Raw genomic sequence first — 211 nt, forward strand, 5'->3', positions numbered from 1 at the left:
CTACTACTATTGCTATTTCTTATTATTATTTCGAAGTGGATCAATTCCTTTGGAGAAAGGAATGCAAATAAAATACAAATTCTATATATCCGATGTGTATAACGAAGCAAATCGACGGATAAACGCGAAAGAAAATAGTAACATCGATGACGTGTGTGTGTCCATCGTTAGCAGTGACACCAGGAGGAACCATTTTACACAATCGCGAGCA

The sequence above is a fragment of the Apis dorsata genome, unplaced genomic scaffold, assembly GCF_000469605.1.
Source record: "Apis dorsata unplaced genomic scaffold, Apis dorsata 1.3 scaffold_251, whole genome shotgun sequence".
NCBI lineage: Eukaryota > Metazoa > Arthropoda > Insecta > Hymenoptera > Apidae > Apis > Apis dorsata.